General features: G+C 41.5%; 1 protein-coding gene across 1 annotated transcript in view; it reads right to left on the reverse strand.

The window, feature by feature from the left end:
* fgf14 (fibroblast growth factor 14) overlaps positions 1 to 22,406 on the reverse strand; it is a 309,362-nt gene that overhangs the window by 178,708 nt on the left and 108,248 nt on the right. The gene's annotated exons all lie outside the window — the stretch shown is intronic.

The following is a 22,406-nucleotide window of genomic DNA, read 5'->3' on the forward strand; positions in this document are numbered from 1 at the left end:
CAATTTCGAAGTCAATCTTGAGCAATCTGTCTGCGATATCACTGTTCACCGTTTACTCCCGTTTCATGAGGGTGTTATTTCCTTTGTAATGGGAGTTGAGAATTACAGTTAACAGCATTAGAAAGCTAAAATTTGTCCCTTTTTAACAAGTAGATACCAGCATTTGGCATGTGTTTTCTTTGGCCCTGTGTTTGATTTGAGAGTTTAAACTTGTCCAACATGTCTCCGGACCTACTCACTGCCACAGTCATACTCTGGACCTAGTTTTGTCCCGTGGAATAAATGTTGTGGATCTTAAATGTTTTCCCTCATAATCCTGGACTATCACACCATTTTATTATGTTTGCAATCACAACAAATATTCTGCTCAGACCCTAAACAAGGATCATCAAAATAAGTGCTATAAATTCTCGGACAACCCAAATATTCCTAGATGCCCTTCCAGACTCCCTCCACCTACCCAAGAACATCAGAATACAACAATCGGTTAGCCACCTAACTCAGAAACTCAATTTAACCTTGTGCCCGCCCAACCCCTTTTTTACGTTGCTGCTACTCTCTGTTTATCATATATATGCATAGTCACTTTAACTATACATTCATGTACATACTACCTCAATTGGGCCGACCAACCAGTGCTCCCGCACATTGGCTAACCGGGCAATCTGCAATGTGTCCCACCCACCACCCCCTCTTTTACGCTACTTGCTACTCTCATATATGCATAGTCACTTTAACCATATCTACATGTACATACTACCTCAATCAGCCTGACTAACCGGTGTCTGTATGTAGCCTTGCTACTTTTATAGCCTCGCTAATGTATATAGCCTGTTTTTTTACTGTTGTTTTATTTCTTTATCTACCTATTGTTCACCTAATATATTTTTTGCACTATTGGTTAGAGCCTGTAAGTAAGCATTTCACTGTTGTATTCGCCTTAAGTGACAAATAAAATTTGATTTGATTTAATACCCTAGATGCAGTCACACCCCTAAAAACAAAAAACATTTGTCATAAGAAACTAGCTCCCTGGTATACAGAAAATACCCGTGCTCTGAAGCAAGCTTCCAGAAAAATGGAACGGAAATGGCGCTACACCAAACTGGAAGTCTTCCGACGAGCTTGGGAAGACAGTACCATGCAGCATAGAAGAGCCCTCACTGCTGCTCGATCATCCTATTTTTCCAACCTAATTGAGGAAAATAAGAACAATTCTAAATGTATTTTTTATACTGCTGCAAAGCTAACTAAAAAGCAGCATTCCCCCGGAGATGATGGCTTTCACTTCAGCAGTGATACATTCATGAACTTCTTTGACGAAAAGATCATGATCATTAAAAAACAAAATATGGACTCCTCTTTAAATCTCTATATTCCTCCAAAGCTCAGTTGTCCTGAGTCTGCACAACTCTGCCAGGACCTAGGATCAAGGGAGACACTCACGTTTTTTAAATAGTATATCTCTTGACACATTGATGAAAATATTCATGGCCTCTAAACCTTCCAGCTGCATATTGGACCCTATTCCAACTGAAGACAAACAATGTATATGTAACGCTTCAGTCTGGTTTTAGAACCGATCCTAGCACTGAAACTGCACTTGTGAAGGTGGCAAATGACCATTTAACTTCTCTGGGATAGGTGGCAGTATTTTCATGTCCGGATGAAAAGCGTGTCCAAAGTAAACTGCCTGCTACTCAGGCTCAGAACCTAAGATATGCATATTTGTAGATTTGGATAGAAAACACTCTGAAGTTTCTAAAACTGTTTGAATCATGTCTGTGAGTATAACATAACTTATTTGGCCCGAGGACAAACCATTCAAATATTTTTGTTTTGTTGATGTCACTCTCTTTTCAATGGACTTTCATTAAGAATACAGATATCTATGGGACCTTCTTGCAGCTCCTATCGCTTCCACTGGATGTCAACAGTCTTTAGAAATTGGTTGAGGTTTTTCCTTTGAGAAATGAAGAAGTAATACTGTTCAGAATGAGGTTAGAGGGAAGTGTACTCTTTGTTAGAGGCGCGTGACCTGAAAGCTAGCTACACTTTGTTTTCCTCCGGTATTGAACACAGTTAATCCTGTCTTCAATTTTATCGATTATTTACGTTAAAAAATACCTAATGTTGTATTACAAAAGTAGTTTGAAATGTTTGGAAAAAGATCTTACAGGTATATTTTTGTAAGTCACATGGCGCAAGTTGGAACCGGTGTTTTTCTGGATCAAACGCGCCAAATAAAGGGACATTTTGGATATATATATCGATGGAATTAATCGAACAAAAGGACCATTTGTGATGTTTATGGGACATATTGGAGTGCCAACAGAAGAAGCTCGTCAAAGGTAAGGCATGAATTATATCTTTATTTCTGCGGTTTGTGTCGCGCCTGGAGGGTTGAAATATGATGGTCTGTGTTTGTTTGCTTTGGTGCTATCCTCAGATAATAGCATCGTTTGCTTTCACAGTAAAGCATTTTTAAAATCTGACACATTGGCTGGATTCACAATAAGTGTAGCTTTAATTTGGTATATTGAATATGTGATTTCTTCAAAGTTGAATTTTTATAGTAATTTATTTGAATTTGGCGCTCTGCATTTTCTCTGGATGTCGGCCAGTTGGGACGCTTGCGTCCCACATAGCCCTGAGAGGTTAATGGCATCAGACCGAGGCTCTGCATCTGTCCTCGTGCTCCTAGACCTTAGTGCTGCTTTTGATACCATCGATTACCACATTCTTTTGGAGAGATTGGAAACCCAAATTGGTCTACACGGACAAGTTCTGGCCTGGTTTAGATCTTATCTATCGGAAAGATATCAGTTTGTCTCTGTAGATGGTTTGTCCTCTGACAAATCAACTGTACATTTTGATGTTCATCAAGGTTCCGTTTTAGGACCACTATTGTTTTCAGTATATATTGTATCTCTTGGTGATGTCATTTTAAAACATAATGTTAACTTTCACTGTTATGCGGACGACACACAGCTGTACATTTCGATGAAACATGGTGAAGCACCAAAATTGTCCTCCCTGGAAGTCTGTGTTGCAGACATAAGGAAGTGGATGGTGGAAAGGTTTCTACTTTTAAACTCGGACAAAACAGAAATGCTAGTTCTAGGTCCCAAGAAAAAAAAGAGATATTCTGTTGAATCTGACAATTAATCTTTATGGTTGTACAGTCGTCTCAAATAAAACTGTGAAGGACCTCGCCGTTACTCTGGACCCTGATCTCTCTTTTCACGAACATATCAAGACTGTTTCAAGGACAGTTTTTTCCATCTACGTAACATTGCAAAAATCAGAAACTTTCTGTCCAAAAATGATGCAGGAAAATTAATCCAAGCTTTTGTCACTTGTAGGTTAGACTAGTGCAATGCTCTACTTTCTGCTACCCAGATAAAGCAGTGAATAAACTTCAGTTAGTGCTAAACACGGCTGCTAAAATCTTGACTAGAACCCAAAAATGTGATCATATTACTCCAGTGCTAGCCTCTCTACACTGGCTTCCTGTTAAGGCAAGGGCTGATTTCAAGGTTTTACTGCTAACCTACAAAGCATTACATGGGCTTGCTCCTACCTATCTTTACGATTTGGTCCTGCCGTACATACCTACACGTATGCTACGGTCACAAGACGCAGGCCTCCTAATTGTCCCTAGAATTTCAAAGCAAACAGCTGGAGGCATGGCTTTCTCCTACAGAGCTCCATTTTTATGGAATGGTCTACCTATCCATGTGAGAGGCGCAGACTCGGTCTCGACCTTTAAGTCTTTATTGAAGACTCATCTCTTCAGTAGGTCCTATGTTTGAGTGTAGTCTGGCCCAGGAGTGTGAAGGGGAATGGAAAGGCACTAGAGCAACGAACCACCCTTGCTGTCTCTGCCTGGCCGGTTCCCCTCTCTCCACTAGGATTCTCTGCCTCAAACCCTATTACAGGGGCTGAGTCACTGGCTTACTGGTGCTCTTCCATGCCATGTTGAGTCACTGATGTGATTTTCCTGTCCGGGTTGGCGCCCCCCCCCCCCCCCCCCCTCTTCAGTTTGTGCCGTGGGGGAGATCTTTGTGGGCTATACTCGGCCTTGTCTCAGGATGGTAAGTTGGTGGTTGAAGATATCCCTCTAGTCGTGTGGGGGCTGCGCTTTGGCAAACTGGGTGGCGTTATATCCTGCCTGTTTGGCCCTGTCCGGGGGTATCATCGGATGGGGCCACAGTGTCTCCCGACCCTTCCTGTCTCAGCCTCCAGTATTTATTCTGCAGTAGTTTATGTGTCGGGGGGCTAGGGTCAGTCTGTTATATCTGGAGTATTTCGCCTGTCTTATCCGGTGTCCTGTGTGAATTTAAGTATGCTCTCTCTCTCTCTCTCGCTCGTCCTCTCTCCTCTCTCTCTCTCTCGTCTCTCTCTCTCTCTCTCTCCTCTCTCTCTCTCTCTCGTCTCTCTCTCTCTCTCTCTCTCTCTCTCTTCTCTCTCTCTCTCTCTCTCTCTCCTCTCTCTCGCTCTCGCTCTCTCTCTCTCTCTCCGCTCTCTCTCTCTCTCCTCTCTCTCTCTCCTCGCTCTCGCTCTCTCTCTCTCCTCTCTCCTCTCTCTCCTCTCCTCCTCTCTCTCTCTCTCCTCCTCTCTCTCTCTCTCTCTCTCTCTCTCTCTCTCTCTCTCTCTCTCTCTCTCTCTCTCTCCTCTCTCTCTCTCTCTCTCTCTCTCTCTCTCAGGACCTGAGCCCTAGGACCATGCCTCAGGACTACCTGGCATGATGATTCCTTGCTGTCTCCAATCCACCTGGCCGTGCTGCTGCTCCAGTTTCAACTGTTCTGCCTGCGGCTATGGAACCCTGACCTGTTCACCGGACGTGCTACCTGTCCCAAACCTGCTGTTTTCAACTCTCAGCAGGAGCGGTAGAGATACTCTCAATGATCGGCTATGAAAAGCCAAATGACATTTACTCCTGTGGTGCTGACTTGCACCCTCGACAACTACTGTGATTATTATTATTTGACCATTCTGGTCCTCTATGAACATTTGAACATCTTGGCCATGTTCTGTTATAATCTCCACCCGGCACAGTCAGAAGAGGACTGGCCACCCCTCATAGCCTGGTTCCTCTCTAGGTTTCTTCCTAGGTTTTGGCCTTTCTAGGGAGTTTTTCCTAGCCACCGTGCTTCTACACCTGCATTGCTTGCTGTTTGGGGTTTAAGGCTGGGTTTCTGTACAGCACTTTGATATATCAGCTGATGTAAGAGGGGCTATATAAATACATTTGATTTGATTTGATTTCAATGTAATTGTTAAAATATAGTTAAGTATCAAAAGAAAAAAAAGCATAAATCATTTCCATTTACTTAAATTAAGCAAACGCATAGCCAGGGTTACGCTCCAACACTCAGACATAATTTACAAATGAAGCATGTGTTTAGTGAGTCTGCCAGATCAGGGTTGGGATACTTGGGAACCCAATTGGGTTACTTATTCTATGAGTTATTTTGGATAATAAGTGTTTCTTCCACAAAACATGATTATTTGTCTCTCTAAAATAAAATGACCTTGCAATATATTTCAGACAAAATCCTGTCCGTCTTTTCTCTAGCCCATGTCATCATAAGACGAAAAAAAAAATAGCTCAGTCTTTCACACTGTTTTTTAAAATGAATGTAAATTGACCAACATTTCTGAAAATGTATATTCTCCGTTTTCAAATTAAATTCTTCAATTGTTTAGTGAGGCACCACCTCGATTGCACATTGTGGGTGTTTCTTCACAACAGTAGGTTGGGGTGGTAGTAGCCTATCGGGGACAGTGTCAAACCTTGCTCGACATCGCCAATGATTTTCTTGTTAAACGTTGCTGAACTCTGATCACATCACTCAAAGTCTTGCTAAAATAATGATTAACTAAATACTACACTGGACTTTTTTTGCATTGAGATTTTCCATGCTCGTTCCTCTATCAAAGACTGACAAGTTGTGTGGCCAATAAAACACCAGCCTGTCTGAGACAGACAGCTCTGTCAGCAAATCAATTGTCAGCATTCTAAAGCCACCGCATCAGATTCCTAGGTTTGTCATCCACTGAGATTGTAGCGTGATTGAGGTGATTTACACAGACACACACGCAGATCCGTGCATTCATAAACAAAACATGCACTCACACAAACACATAGACATGGCCACCCCTTTACACACACATAGATACACATGCTTGCATGCAAGCACACACACACACACAGCCTTTCCCGCTGTGAGCTGAAGTCATCAGACAGCAGGCCAGGTTCAGGTGGATGGGAGCACGGTACAACACAACCTTGCCATCACTTCCTGTTTAATAACGGTCATGTCACTTCTTAACCCCCCAGTGTTATATAACAAACACAATCCCAGGGTAGAGTCCCAAATGGCATCCGATTCCCTACTACTTTTGGGCCCTGGTCAAAAGTAGTGTACTAAATAGAGAATATGGTGCCATTTGGGACGAGGCTCATCCTGTTCCCTCCACATAGCCTACCCAAGGCAGGGGAGGGAAAGTGCTTCCAGGCTGCTCCATGATCCGAAGTGGGGTTTACAACCATTATAAATTTAACAGAGATGGAGAGTGCATACATGCAACAACTACTGTACTGTATCGCACCGTAAGAGCCCAGACACCCCGGCCCCTACCTTCCCCCCATTCCCCTCCCTTCCCCTACCCTCCCAACAAACCTTGTTTTACTTGCAGTGAGTGCTGTATTCTAATAGCCTCACAAAGCTGTCTTATCCCGTGTGCTAATATTAACGTTGGTGCATGGATATCAGTCTGGTAGGGCTGTGAAGGCGTGAGCTTGGAGCCCTCACTGTTTCGTTGGACCAATCAGCATCCTTTGATGACCTTAGAGGGTCGCGGGAAAAAAATACATCAACATCAATGGCTGCTCTTGAGGAGGTTAGCGTTGATGCTACTATAGCATCATTTATAGCAGAACTGGAGGGAATTACTACATTGAAATAACAGCTATTAACCGCATTGAAGGCTTTTCTCTGGGAACAAGATGTTTTCGCTCTTCTTCCGACCAGGTTCGGAGAGAGCTACATTTACCAGCTGGCTCCGCTGGTAGTCAAGAAAATGTGACGGATCGACAAACCCATTACTGGTAGTCGTGTCGCCATTAGTTGCCCTCATGGAGGACCAAATCAGAGAGGCTGCGAAACTGGGGATCACTGCTACGCAGCTCGGTGTTAATAATTACACAGACATAATCCATGGACGTTGCCAGATAGTTTTTTCAGGGACCCAGAAAGTATTAGTCGCTGAACAACAAGTGGCGGAATATGGCGGCATTAACAGTGTATCAAGAAAACCTCGTAGGGATTGTTGTTGATGAGGTTCGGGTCACATACAAATTAAATAGTAAATATAGCTAGCTATATCATTTCATACCAAACGCATTTGGGCTTTGTTGAAGTTAGAAACTAACGTTCACTAGCTAGCTAGTAGTGCATAAGCAAACAACTTTCTCAAACACAATTAGCTAGCTAACTGGCTATTTGCCATGCCATTGCGCTACATTTTAAAGTTAGCAAGTAATAGACAGGTGACTTACTGTGTTTGCAAGTAGTGGGGCAGCCAGCGGAAAATACAGAGCGTAGGGGATGGTAATGTTCTCTAGTTACGACTTAGGGGTTGGTAATGTTCTCTAGTTGCGCCGTGATTGGCTCAGTGTTCCGTCACCCATGGGGACAGTACGTCACCGCAAAATCTACAGGGAGAGCTCGAAAATTCAAGCCCCTTGGGTGCTGCCGTAGATTAACATTAGAAGTGCTCGGCTGGGTTGGTTTTCGGAGGACGCATGGCTCTCGACCTTCGCCTCTCCCGAGTCCATATGAGAGTTGCAGCGCTGGGACAAGACTAACTACCAATTGGATACTACGAAAAAGGGGTAAAACATTATTACAGATAAAAGGTCATTAGCCATAGATAAAATTATGTAAAATCACGTTATATCTACCGTAGCTTTGATTGGACTGATCATGTCAACATCATACTTTCTTAGCTAGCAAGCTAGACAAGCAGTCATCTTCATGAATCCCATCGACAATCTACTGGCAAATCCTTTCCAATCCTTGTCATATGTAGAGATATTATAGATAACACGTATCAGTGCTCATAGGCCATTGGACATAAACATTACACAACAAGTTGGAAATTGCAAATTCAACAATGAGTGGTTTGGAAGGAATCAGTGACTAACTGCAAGCGTTACAAAGCAATCATTAGCCTGCTAAATATGCACATTTTCGAACAAACTCTATATGCATTGTGTAATATGATGTTATAGGACTGTCATCTGAAGAATTCTGAGAAGGTTAGTGAAAATTTTTATATATTTTGGTGGTTTATACGTTATCGCTGTTTTTGGCTTGAATCAATGCTGTTGTGATGTTTGCTATTGTGGTAAGCTAATATAACACTATATTGTGTTTTCGCTGTAAAACACTTAGAAAATCTGAAATATTGGCTGGATTCACAAGATCTGTGTCTTTCATTTGCTGTACGCTGTGTATTTTTAAGAAATGTTTTATGATGAGTATTTAGGTAATACACGATGGTCTCTGTAGTTATTCTAGTCGCTTTGGTGAGAGTTGTGATGGTGGCTGCAATGGTAAACTATGATTTATACCTGAAATATGCACATTTTTCTAACAAAACATATGCTATACAATAAATATGTTATCAGACTGTCATCTGATGAAGTTGTTTCTTGGTTAGTGGCTATTTCTATCTTTATTTGGTCGAATTTGTGATAGCTACTGATGCAGTAAAAAAATGGTGGAGTAAGAAAAGTGGTGTCTTTTGCTAACGTGGTTAGCTAATAGATTTACATATTGTGTCTTCCCTGTAAAACATTTTAAAAATCAGAAATGATGGCTGGATTCACAAGATGTGTATCTTTCATCTTGTGTCTTGGACTTGTGATTTAATGATATTTAGATGCTAGTATTTACTTGTGACGCTATGCTAGGCTATGCTAGTCAGCTTTTTTACTGATGGGGGTGCTCCCGAATCTGGGTTTGGGAGGAATTAGAGGTTAAACAACAATTCCATGTGAATCCGATACCTCTGATTTTTAGACTTTCCACAGTAGAGTTTATGTCATTCTATCATTGATGAGAATGTGTCAGAGGGCAACCGAACTGGCATAATATACCTTAAGTACCACCGCATATGTTCAGTCGGTCGGATTACCAGAATATAGTTAATTTCCCCCCAACTTCTGATGTTCCTAGAATCTCTATGTTAACCAAAGGGGCTTTCTAATGTCACATCAGTAGAGTAAGGAGAGGAACGGGGGGAAAGTGGGGAAAGAGGTATTTATGACTGTCATAAACCTACCCCCAAGGCCAACGTCATGACAATGTCAAATGTGATATTGCGAAGAACCTGAGTGAGTTAGATGCGCAATTAAGCAGGTACTTTCCCGAAATGGATGACACAAACAACTGGATTCGTTATCCCTTTCATGCCCTGCCTCCAGTCCACTTACCGATCTGAACAAGAGAGCCTCATCGAAATTGCAACAAGCGCTTCTGTGAAAATGTAATTTAATTAGAAGCCACTGCCAGATTTCTGGATTGGGCTGCGTTCAGAGTATCCTGCCTTGGCAAATTTTGCTGTTAAGACACTGATGCCCTTTGCAACCACGTACCTATGTGAGAGTGGATTCTCGGCCCTCACTTGCATGAAAACTAAATACAGGCACAGACTGTGTGTGGGAAATGATTTAAGACTGAGACTCTCTCCAATACAACCCAACATTGCAGAGTTATGTGCATCCTTTCAAGCACACCCTTCTCATTAACCCGTGGTGAGTTATTCACAACTTTTGATGAACAAATAAGGTTTTATTTGTAAGATGGTTAAATGAAGAGCAAAATTATTGATTATTATTATATTATTATTTGTGCCCTGGTCTTATAAGAGCTCTTTGTCACTTCCCACGAGCCAGGTTGTGACAAAAACTCACACTCATTCTCATGTTTAATAAATATATTGTATAGTGTGTGTGTGGCAGGCTTACAACGATGGCAGAAAACAGAAAACAACATTTGAGAGTAAGCTGACCCTGGTGCTCGAGGGGGTACGCAGCTGGAGGTTGAATGTTTGAAGTGGTACGGGACAATAAGTTTGGGAACCACTGCCATAGTTTGTACATCTCAATAGTCAGTAGAAACCACATTTGTTTAAGCAAGTCAGCCATTTCACCTATGGTTTTTTTAAATGGCAGTAAATGAGGCTGAATTAACTGTTTAGCTGCCAGACAAGGCTCCTCTGATAACCAGGTGTAGCAGTGGTAAGGATTCACTCCATGGTGCTGAAAAGAAAGCTCTGCAGTTGGGACAGCTTTATGTAGGCCCTAACAGTTTGTGGGCACCATTTGTCACCGTTATAGTGCACTTAATGTATTGTTTAATGTTGTGTTGTGTTGTGCAGTGGCTTTGCTGGCAAGCAGCTAAAACATTTTTTTTTTTAAAGTTTGCCAAATTCGCCACTGCTTGTGTCCAAATGCAACAGAATTCATCTTTCATAACTTTTGGTCTAATCCTATCAGGATTGAACTGTTTATTTTAGGTAATTTCTCAATCTGTGATTCATATTACATATTCATACAAAATGAAAAGCATGCAGCAACAATAGATTTGTACTTTATTGCAGTAGACAGCAAGAAAACGACGCATGTAAAGTCATACGAGGTATGGCTAAATAAAAAGGTTGACATGACAGTTCGAACTTCCTGCAAAATACATTTTCAGCTGCATTTGACATCAAAAGTGTAATCTCCTTGACTCCCTGCTCCCTACCAACAAGGTGAACATAGCATAGAAATTAAGAGAAGGTTCAATAGTGTTGGACAAGGAACACACTCTGGCTGCACCGAATCCAATGCAGTAGCCTAATCGCTATAGCTCTACGTTTAGCGAAGCACATACAGTATGCAAATTATTTTGACGGCTTTATTTCTATTAGGCTCAAATTGACATGTGTATATGTCGCTGCCTTTGTTGGCTCAAATATTGTCCTGGTGTTCAATATGCTGCAGAGTCTACGCTATAAATCATAAAACTAGAAGAAAAATCAAAAAGATATGCTACAAATCACAACAGCTGATCAAGTCTACGCGAGTTCTGAAAGTTGAAAGTGATCCAATCTCTTTCGAATTAGTTTTGTTCAACGCCTCTCCGGCGGGAACTACTTCAACGGAAGCCCTTCCAGACTGATAACGCAGCGTGAATCAGTCTGGTATTTACGAGGCTAGTATTCTAAAGCCTGCTTACTATTTTATTTCTGCGTTGAATGCTGTGAAATGGGTTATTTTTAAATCGCTTGCTGTGGATATGGCTTCCTTCCGGAATACGACGTGGTACGTGGTGGAGGACTGGAGACTACACTAACACTACACTTACAGGCAGCAAACAACAACAGCAACACCACAATCACATTCACAGGCAATAATGAGAGAAAGGGGACGGTGGGTTAGAGGGAGAAGAAGATGAGCAGACACACAGAGAGGAAAAGCGAGAGACAGGACAGAGCGAGGGAAACAGAAACAAGAACAGAGATCAGAAAGATAAAGATAGCCAGAGCTAGATAACAGAGAGACGAAGATAGTGAGTGAGTGAGTGAGTGAGTGAGTGAGCGAGTGAAGAACAGACCGAGATGAGAGGTAGGAGGCAGGACCCAGTCTTACTGACGCCAGCCCTGTGCTGTCAGACCTGATACAACGTACACAGAGTGAAATACTTATCATAATGACAATCAGAGCATCTGTATGGCCCCGACTATTCTCCTGTGTGTGTGTGTGTGTGTGTGTGTGTGTGTCTGTGTGTGTGTGTGTGTGTGTGTGTGTGTGTGTGTGTGTGTGTGTGTGTGTGTGTGTGTGTGTGTGTGTGTGTGTGTGTGGTATACACATGAGTCTATATATACTGCAATCAGCAGCCATATTTAATATGTTTAGCAGACTGCCATCATAGCCATCTTCCTGACATGGAAGGTGAACCCGGCCTCCTTTGCACAGTAGCACATCGTCATTCAAAGTCAACTGTGCTAACTAATGTACCAATCGGATAGCCAGTCACTCCAGGAGTGGCAATTGACTTTAGATATCAAGGAGGGTGACATCACCTCACTGCACGATGGCTGCTACAAGTACACAACTAACTAAGTAGCGATTTCCCATTGCTACACATGCACACAAGCTAAGTACTTCTGCACTGTGATCATCATCACCACACAACACGACATCAATAATATTTTTATGTATAACTTCCTTGGATAAACATCAGATTCCTTCAGAACACTGCTGAGGACCAGCTCCAAAATAATGTCTTGATCACCAGGTATTGAATGTCCAGTGAAATGGAAAAAGAGATATGGCCATAATTACGATTCAAGCAACTACAATACCTGAGGGGTATCCAACGACGTAAGCAAGATCTACTCAGGGTTTTCTAACGCTAACCAGCTTCAGATAATTTCACATTCCAGCTCAGGCTTAATCCATACTACAACGGTGGATATCGCTCGTCCGTCTGCCACCAACTCTAGCAGGCTTGTAACTGCGCTTGCATGTTGCACATGGCTAGTAGAACGCAGAACTCGTCACTGAGACAATGTTGAAAAATCAATCCATGGGCGAGTCAGTGCCACGTTTCCATTTGTAATGAAATCAAAATGAAATCAAAATGTATTGTGCAAATTCAGCAGACTATGGTGTGAAGTAGGTTTTTAGAAGTGCCGTCTTTATTGTATTACTTGTCGTTAATTCCGACTTCGGTGTGCTTATCAATGCGCAACCACAAGCACCTTTTTTCCCCACTCCTATCGATACAATCATTTTATTAAATCAAACAAAAGTGTTCATGTGCGTTAAGTTTCAAATTCATTCTGGCATTACTAAACGCCTCGTTTCAGGAAACTAGGCGTATCTCGCAGGTCACTACTTCACAGGAGAGCCATTTGAACGTAAACTTTTTGGGGGGGGGGCAGAAATGCCTTCTGGAACATGTGAACTTAAAAGGAACTTAATAACAAACTTGTATGCCATCTGTAAATTCGAAGAAAATTGTTAAATTACAAGCCTAGTTGGTTTAGCCACAAAAAAAGAGTAGCAACCTTCCCGCTAGTCATGATTGGCTGAGATAACGAGTGGGCTGGATATGGCGAGAGAGGAGTTGGGATTGGTCTGCCATGTAGCCCGCTTCTGTCTATAACATGAGCTGGTCAGTATGTTTCGGTGATCCTTTTTTAACGTGGCTTTTTTGAAAGATATCACGTAGTAGAACTGCATAAGCGTTGCTCTCCACTTCCTGGAGGACCGAGTTTAGAAATCAGTGGAATTAGAGCTTGATAGCTAAGGAGATGGAGAAAAATCAGTAAAATCAGGCGTTTGATTGCGTATATGCAGACGGAGTTGAAAAGAGAACACACAGAAGGCTGTTGTATGAAACACCTGTCTCCGGATTACATCTTCAAACTAAGGGAAACCATGTGTCCATCCATGTATATGGGTAAAATAGTCTAGCTAGCTACATTTTTAGATATTACATGTTGATAATTTTGTCAGAAAGTCGATTTCATTTCAAGTTAGTGTCCTGTTAGCTAGCTAGCTAGCTAGCGTTCCGTGTATGATCTGTATAGTAATATTATTCGTATCTCAGAGCCATTTATATTGCTAGTTATAGCCTAATGTTAGCTAGCTAACATTGAAGCTGGTTGGCTAGCTACCTGCAGATTCATGCAAGGTAGTAATATTATGAGTTGGGATTATGGTTCATTGTTTAACTAGCTAGCTACATGTCTTAATAAAAGACTCCACTATGCAAGTAACCATTTCAATAGAATGTTCATGATGTCAGTGCGACAACTGTCGATAGATGTAGCAGGTAAATTCGCTCTGGCTATCTACTCCGATTTCAGAGCACTCTCATGTGAGTGTGCCAGAGTGCAGAATAACTGACGAATTTACGAACGCTCAACACCCGTTGAATTTGGCCGGTGTTAGTAAACGTTGGCAAAAGAGCGTAATTAAATTGTTGCCAGCAGCAGAGTTACAGTCACCAACAATCTGGATAACATAAAAACAGCCTAACCAGCTCTGCTTGGGTGAGTAAAATGGTCAGTGAGCTGTTCTCTCATTTGTGTCTGGAAGTAGCAAAGCTAGTTAGCTTGGGTGCTTGACTGCTGTTAGGTCAGAATGCTCGGATCAACCCTACACCTCGGCCAGAGCATCCAGTGTGCTCCGAGAGCGAAATGCTCTGAATTTAGAAGAGCTCTCCAGTAGCTGTACCAAAACATTTAAGGGCCATCTCAAAAGTGAGGTTACAAGTTTATCAACTTTCAAATAAGAATTGCTTTTCCATTGTTCCTCAACTGTAGCGTATGATATAACATATTCAAGCTCTGATTCTCTACATTTATCCAATGTAAAAAACACAATTACAAATGTTGCTACATAAGACCAAATCAAGCCGGTCGGTCACAAATGTGTAATGTGACATATTTTAACATGACAATTTTTGAATACAAAAAACATTTAATTAATAAAATATTTAAATCAGTCATCTTCAAATGAAGGGGATGATGACACAATCGTTGCAAGAGTCTGATTTCATTGGCCCTCAACTCATGGCTCTGTCATTTCATTCAGGGTACGTGGAGTTAGCATGCCCTGGAGCAGGTTAGTTCTGAAGGATTCTTTGCCATAGAAATGTACCTGGCTAAAAGGTGAGCCACTTCATATGACCGGTTATCCAAAGTTGAACTCAGAGTTGAACAAAGTTACCTCGCTAACTCCTCCAACCTACTTCGTAGGGTATCCCTCTGGTGTTTGTGGAATTGATTCTGTGTTGGATACAGAGAGGCAAGATACGACAGGACAGGATAATGGAATCTCAATAATCCCCTCTTCTTCGCCACTGATCTGACTGACACCTGTCCCCTTCTTTCAGATCACAGTTGGTGAAGGATGGAGTGGAGGAGAAGAGAGGAGGCCACCACTTCAGACTATAGAGCCCATGGCTTAGGTGTGCTCTAGCTCAGGAGGCAGCTGAGCGCTCGCAGTGCTTTGTCTGTGATAACAACTCAGCAATCTCATCATTTTCAGTCAATAGCCCTCTAACTGGCCCGTCGACAAAACTGATGTGATAATGCCCAGAAACTGGTTGTAGAACCCATGTTCTGTTTCTGACTCAATAACTGATGACAGCTGGGAAAAGATGACTCATTAAATTAGAAATGGGAGCAGTGTGTGTGTGGAGGGCCGGCCCTAGGCATAAGAGACAAAAGCAACCGCTAAGGGCCCTAGTGGCTGCTAGGGGGCCACTGACCCCCCCCAAAAAATATATAGGCCAATACATACCTCGGGTGTACAAAACATTAAGAACACCTGATCTTTCCATGACATAGACTGACCAGATGAATCCAGGTGAAAGCTATGACCCTTTATTAATGTGACTTGTTAAATACACTTAAATCAGTGTAGATGAAGGGCAGGAGACAGGTTAAAGAAGGATTTGTAAGCCTTGAGACAATTGAGACATTCTGTAAATGTCCCATTCAGAGGATGAATGGGCAAGACGAAATATTTAAGTGCCTTTGAACGGGGTATGGTAGTAGGTGCCAAGCGCACCAGTTTGGGTCAAAAACTGCAACGCTGCTGGGTTTTTCATGCTCAACAGTTTCCTGTGTGTATCAAGAATGGTCTACCACCCCCAGGACATCCAGCCAACTTGACACAACGGTGGGAAGCACTGGAGTCAACATAGGCCAGCGTCAATGTGGAACGCTTTCGACACCTTGTAGAGTCCATGCCACGACGAATTGAGGTTGTTCTAAGGGGGGGGGGGGGGGTACGACCACAAATATCAATAACTGTGTTTATAAACGTAGTTATCGACTTAAGCAGGCTTTGTGGCACAGTCCATGCCACGCAGCGCTACGGGCCAGAAGGTTGAGGGTTCGTCAAGCAGCTCACTGTAATCTGTCTGTTTCATTACACTAAAATCAGAGCCGGCTGCAGACAATGATCAGCTATGGGGAAATCATATGTTCAACATTTTGATGGCATTTATAATTATATAAAATATATGCAAAACATTTTCCACCAACAGGTTTCTGTGCCAATGCACCACACAACCAATAAACAAAGCATACTGACTTCGGGCACTTCAATATCACGGTTTACGTTTTCAGCACCACAATAAATAGAGAAATAAAGAGAAAATACATCCGTCTCTACCTTGTAGGCTTACCCAGTATCGAAGGCTTGGCTTGACAATCTTCAAATGTCATTAAACTTATTGGTGTTTTGTAAGATACACTACCGTTCAAAAGTTTGGGGTCACTTAGAAATGTCCATGTTTTACATGAAAACATACAGTTGAAGTGGGACTTTTACATACACCTTAGCTAAATACATTTAAACTCAGTTTTTCACAATTCCTGACATTTAATCCTAGTAAAAATTCCCTGTCTTAGGTCAGTTAGGATCACCACTTTATTTTAAGAATGTGAAATGTCAGAATAATAGTAGAGCGAATGATTTATTTCCGCTTTTATTTCGTTCATCACATTCCCAGTGGGTCAGAAGTTTACATACACTCAATTCGTATTTGGTAGCATTGCCTTTAAATTGTTTACCTTGGGTCAAACGTTTCGGTAGCCTTCCAAAAGCTTCCCACAATAAGTTGGGTGAATTTTGGCCCATTCCTCCTGACAGAGCTGGTGTAAGTGAGTCAGGTTTCTCAGCCTCCTTGCTCGCACACGCTTTTTCAGTTCTGCCCACACATTTTCTATAGGATTGAGGTCAGGGCTTTGTGATGGCCACTCCAATACCTTAACTTTCCTGTCCTTAAGCCATTTTGCCACAACTTTGGAAGTATGCTTGGGGTCATTGTCCATTTGCAAGACCCATTTGCGACCAAGCTTTAACTTCCTGACTGATGTCTTGAGATGTTGCTTCAATATATCCACATAATTTTCTTACCTCATGATGCCATCTATTTTGTGAAGTGCACTAGTCCCTCCTGCAGCAAAGCACCCCCACAACATGATGCTGCCACCCCCGTGCTTCACGGTTGGGATGGTGTTCTTCGGCTTGCAAAGCCCCCCCCTTTTTCCTCCAAACATAACAATGGTCATTATGACCAAACAGTTCTATTTTTGTTGCATCAGACCAGAGGACATTTCTCCAAAATGTACGATCTTTGTCCCCATGTGCAGTTGCGAACCGTAGTCTGGCGGTTTTGGAGCAGTGGCTTCTTCCTTGCTGAGTGGCCTTTATGTCAATATAGGACTCGTTTTACTGTGGATATAGATACTTTTGTACCTGTTTCCTCCAGCATCTTCACAAGGTCCTTTGCTGTTGTTATAGGAGACAGAGCACGTCTCCTTCCTGAGTGGTATGATGGCTGCGTGGTCCAATGGTGTTTATACTTGCGTACTATTGTTTGTACAGATGAACATGGTACTTTCAGGCGTTTGGAAATTGCTCCCAAGGATGAACCAGACTTGTGGAAGTCTACACTTTTTTTCCTGAGGTCTTGGCTGATTTCTTTTGATTTTCCCATGATGTCAAGCAAAGAGGCACTGAGTTTGAAGGTAGGCCTTGAAATACATCCACATCTCCAATTGACTCAAATGATGTCAATTAGCCCATCAGAAGCTTCTAAAGCCATGACATCCTTTTCTGGAATTTTCCAAGCTGTTTAACCTGTTTGGGCTGCAGGGGCAGTATTGAGTAGCCAGATAAAAGGTGCCCATTTCAAACGGCCTCGTACTCAATTCTTGTTCGTCCAATATGCATATTATTATTACTATTGGATAGAAAACACTTTCTAGTTTCTAAAACCGTTTGAATTATATCTGTGAGTGAAACAGAACTCATTCTGCAGCAAACTTCCTGACAGGAAGTTGAAAGTCTGAAATTGAGGCTCTGTTCCAGGGGCTGCCTATTAAATCCCTTGTTATTTATTAGTTTAGATGCACTTCATACGTCTTCCACTAGATGTCGACAAGGAGTGAGAGAAGAAATGGACTGTGTAACTTGATCTGGACTCGAATTATAGCTCATGGAATGACGTGTCCTCCATTTCCTGTTATCAGGAAGGCACGAAGAGAGACATGGATTTGCCTTCTGTTTAGCTGTCGTTATAGGCGACTACTATCTCCGGCTTTGATTTTATTTGATACATGTGACCATCGTAAAGTATGTTTTTTCAATATAGTTTAATCAGATTATTGAAAAAAAATTGGGAGTTTTGCTGTGTTCCGTTCTCTGACTTTGTTGACGATGGAGCGATTCGTGCCACTTGGCTAGTGCGCTTCCTAAATCGAGAGGGAAAGTGTCCGTTCTAAATCCAAACAATGACTGTTCTGGACAAAGGACCCCTTGTCCAACATTCTGATGAAAGATCACCAAAAGTAAGAAACGTTTTATGATGCTATTTCATATATCTGTCGTGCATGTGAACTAGTCGTCGGCGCCCAACGTTTGGGTACTCTAGCTATACCGAAGTGGATGTCGTAATGAAGTTATTTTTTAGAATTCTAACACTGCGATTTCATTAAGAACTAATGGATCTATCATTTCCTATACAACATGTATTTTTTAGTTATGTTTATGAATAGTCATTTGGTCAGAATATGTGTGTCATAAAAAGTGTCAGAAAAAAATCCGGACGTTGTGGGACAAAATAGCTACGTTAGCAGAATGTATAACCACTGATTTCAGCTCTAAATATGCACATTTTCGAACAAAACATAAGTGTATGTATAACCTGATGTTATAGGACTGTCATCTGATGAACCTTATCAAGGTTAGTCAAAAATTATATATCTTTTGCTTGTTTGTTACGATCGCTAACCTTTTGCTACTGGGAAATGGCATGTCTTTCTGGCTATTGTGGTAAGCTAATATAACGCTATATTGTGTTTTCACTGTAAAACACTTAATAAATCGGAAATATTGGCTGGAATCACAAGATGCCTGTCTTCCAGGTGTGATATCCCTCTTAAATAGCTCGGGCAAATGTTCCCATTGACCCCGTAAGGCCAGCAGGTTAGTTTTTCTTCTTTTTTTTTATTTTTTATTTTTATTTTAAATTTTAAATTTTTTGTATTTAAATGTTTTTAACATTTTTTTATGTTTTAAATGTTTTATTTCTTATTTCTTACTATTATTATTATTATTTTATTTTTTTATTGGTGCGTGACTGTTATTGAAAGTTGTATTGTCAATCTTGTTTTGTATTTAACGCCACTTTAAATGTGTACATGACACTGCAACAAAATTTCCCCATGGGGACAATAAAGTAAGTAAGTAAGTAAATAATTATTTTTTATGTAAATAATAATTGTGTCTTTCAAACGTTGCTTTCATCAAAGAATCCTCCATTTGCACCAATTACAGCCTTGCAGACCTTTGGCATACTAGTTGTCAATTTGTTGAGGTAATCTAAAGAGATTTCACCCCATGCTTCCTGAAGCACCTCCCACAAGTTGGATTGGCTTGATGGGCACTTCCTACGTACCATACGGTCAAGCTGCTCCCACAACAGCTCAATTGGGTTGAGATCCGGTGACTGTGCTGGCCACTCCATTATAGACAGAATACCAGCTGACTGCTTCTTCAAAAAATGTTATTGCATAGTTTGGAGCTGTGCTTTGGGTCATTGTCCTGTTGTAGGAGGAAATTGGCTCCAATTAAGCACCGTCCACAGGGTATGGCATGGCGTTGCAAAATGGAGTGATAGCCTTCCTTCTTCAATATCACTTTTACCCTGTACAAATCTCCCACTTTACCACCACCAAAGCACCCCCAGACCATCACATTGCCTCCACCATGCTTGACAGATGACGTCAAGCACTCCTCCAGCATCTTTTCATTTTTTTCTGCATCTCATGAATGTTCTTCTTTGTGATCCAAACACCTCAAACTTAGCGTTGTCTGTCCATAACACTTTGTTCAAATCTTCCTCTGTCCAGTGTCTGTGTTCTTTTGCCCATCTTAATCTTTTATTTTTATTGGCCAATCTGAGATATGGCTTTTCTTTGCAACTCTGCCTATAAGGCCAGCATCCTGGAGTCGCCTCTTCACTGTTGACGTTGAGACTGGTGTTTTGCGGGTACTATTTAATGAAGCTGCCAGTTGAGGACTTGTTTCTCAAACTAGACACTCTATTGTACTTGTCCTCTTGCTCAGTTGTGCACCGGGGCCTCCCACTCCTCTTTCTATTCTGGTTAGGGCCAGTTTGCGCTGTTCTGTGAAGGGATAAGTACACAGCGCTGTACGAGATCTTCAGTTTCTTGGCAATTTCTCGCATGGAATAGCCTTCATTTCTCATAACAAGAATAGAATGACAAAATTCAGAAGAAAGTTATTTGTTTCTGGCCATATTGAGCCTGTTGAGCCTGAACTCACAAATGCTGATGCTCCAGATACTCAACTAGTCTAAAGAAGGCCAGTTTTATTGCTTCTTTAATCAGTACACCAGTTTTCAGCTGTGCTAACATAATTGCAAAAGGGTTTTCTAATGATCAATTAGCCTTTTAAAATGATCAACTTGGATTAGCTAACACAACGTGCCATTGGAAGACAGGAGTGATGGTTGCTGACAATGGGCCTCTGTATGCCTATGTAGATATTCCGTAAAAAATCTGCCGTTTCCAGCTACATTAGTCATTTACAACATTAACAATGTCTACACTGTATTTATGATCAATTTGATGTTATTTTAATAGACAAAACAAATGCTTTTCTTTCAAAAACAATATAATGTCTAAGTGACTCCAAACTTTTGAATGGTAGTGTATGTCTCTTTCCATTCATTAATTGCCCACTGCACAGTTTGGATTGATACATTTTACAGTGCCTTGCAAAGGTATTCATCTCCCTTGGCATTTTTCCTATTTTTGTTGCATTACAAACTGTAATTTAAATTGATGAAATTACATTGATGATGAAAAAAATTACTTGTTTCAAAAAACATAAAAAATAATACAACGGAAAAGTGGTGTGTGCATATGTATTCACCCCCTTTGCTATGAAGCCCCTAAATAAGATCTGTTGCAACCAATTACTTTCAGAAGTTACATAATTAGTTAAATAAAGTCCACCTGTGTGCAATCTAAGTGTCACATGATCTGTCACATGATCTCAGTATATACACACCTGTTCTGAAAGGGCCCAGAGTCTGCAACACCACTAAGCAAGGGGCACCACCAAGCAAGCAGCACCATGAAGACCAAGGAGCTCTCCAAACAGGTCAGGGACAAAGTTGTGGAGAGGTACAGATCAGGGTTGGGTTCTAAAAAAATATCAGAAACTTTTAACATCCCACGGTTCACCATTAAATCCATTATTTAAAAAAATCAAGAATATGGCGCCACAACAAACCTGCCAAGAGAGGGCCACCCACCAAAACTCACAGACCAGGCAAGGAGGGCATTAATCAGAGAGGCAACAAAGAGACCAAAGATAACCCTGAAGGAGCTGCAAAGCTCCACAGCGGAGATCGGAGGATCTGTCCATAGGACCACTTTATGCCGTACACTCCACAGAGCTGGGCGTTACAGAAGAGTGTCCAGAAAAAATCCATTGCTTCAAGAAAAAAATAAGCAAACACGTTTGGTGTTCGCCAAAAGGCATGGGGAAACTCCCCAAACATATGGAAGAAAGTACTCTGGTCAGATGAGACTAAAATTTATCTTTTTGGCCATCAAGGAAAACGCTGTGTCTGGGAGATTCTTGAGGGAAACCTGTTTCAGTCTTCCAGAGATTTGAGACGGAGACTGAGGTTCACCTTCCAGCAGGACAATGACCCTAAGCCTACTGCTAAAGCAACACTTGAGTGGTTCAAGGGGAAACATTTAAATGTCTTTGAATGGCCTAGTTCTCAATCTAATTGAGAATCTGTGGTATGACTTAAAGATTGCTGTACAGCGGAACCCATCCAACTTGAAGGAGCTGGAGCAGCTTTGCCTTGAAGAATGAGCAAAGATCCCAGTGTCTAGATGTGCCAAGCTTATAGAGACATACCCCAAGAGACTTGCAGCTGTAATTGCTGCAAAAGGTGGCTCTACAAAGTATTGACTTCGGGGGGGGGGGGGGTGAATAGTTACGCACACTCAAGTTTTCAGTTTTTTTGTCTTATTTCTTGTTTGTTTCACAATAAAAAATATTTTGCATCTTCAAAGTGGTAGGCATGTTGTGTAAATCAAATGATACAAACCCCTAAAAAATATATTTGAATTCCTGGTTGTACAAAATAGGAAAAATGCCAAGTGGGTTAATACTTTTGTAAGCCACTGTATTTGTCAGTTTAAAAAATACATATATACTAACAAACATTTTTATTAGGGACCAGGATTGCACAATAAAGTCGGGG

The sequence above is a fragment of the Salvelinus fontinalis genome, chromosome 19, assembly GCF_029448725.1.
Source record: "Salvelinus fontinalis isolate EN_2023a chromosome 19, ASM2944872v1, whole genome shotgun sequence".
Classification (NCBI taxonomy): Eukaryota; Metazoa; Chordata; class Actinopteri; order Salmoniformes; family Salmonidae; genus Salvelinus; species Salvelinus fontinalis.